Raw genomic sequence first — 327 nt, 5'->3', positions numbered from 1 at the left:
ATATAAGTATACATATACTGTATATATATTTATGTCCATTATAATTTCCTTATATTATAAGCTACATTAGATTATATGTATAGTTATAGGCACAGATAATAATAACAGGGGTTAATACGGTAACACACTGCAAACATTAGTACTGGGTAAATAGAGACATAGAAGACTGCAGAAAAACACAGAGTGGTCCATCGTGCTGTTGTTTTGTTTTTCTGTGTTTGTTTTTTACTACTATACAGTTTATCCCAAGCATGTTTAAATGTATTTACTGTTAGGCTTACTGATTGGCTCATTACCTCTGCTAGAAGTCTGTACCTTTTATAAAGT

Source organism: Nanorana parkeri, unplaced genomic scaffold (genome assembly GCF_000935625.1).
Source record: "Nanorana parkeri isolate BGI_ZX_2015 unplaced genomic scaffold, ASM93562v1 scaffold134, whole genome shotgun sequence".
NCBI classification, from domain to species: Eukaryota; Metazoa; Chordata; class Amphibia; order Anura; family Dicroglossidae; genus Nanorana; species Nanorana parkeri.
The sequence above is the reverse complement of the archived record's forward strand: the minus strand, read 5'-3'. Positions refer to the sequence as shown.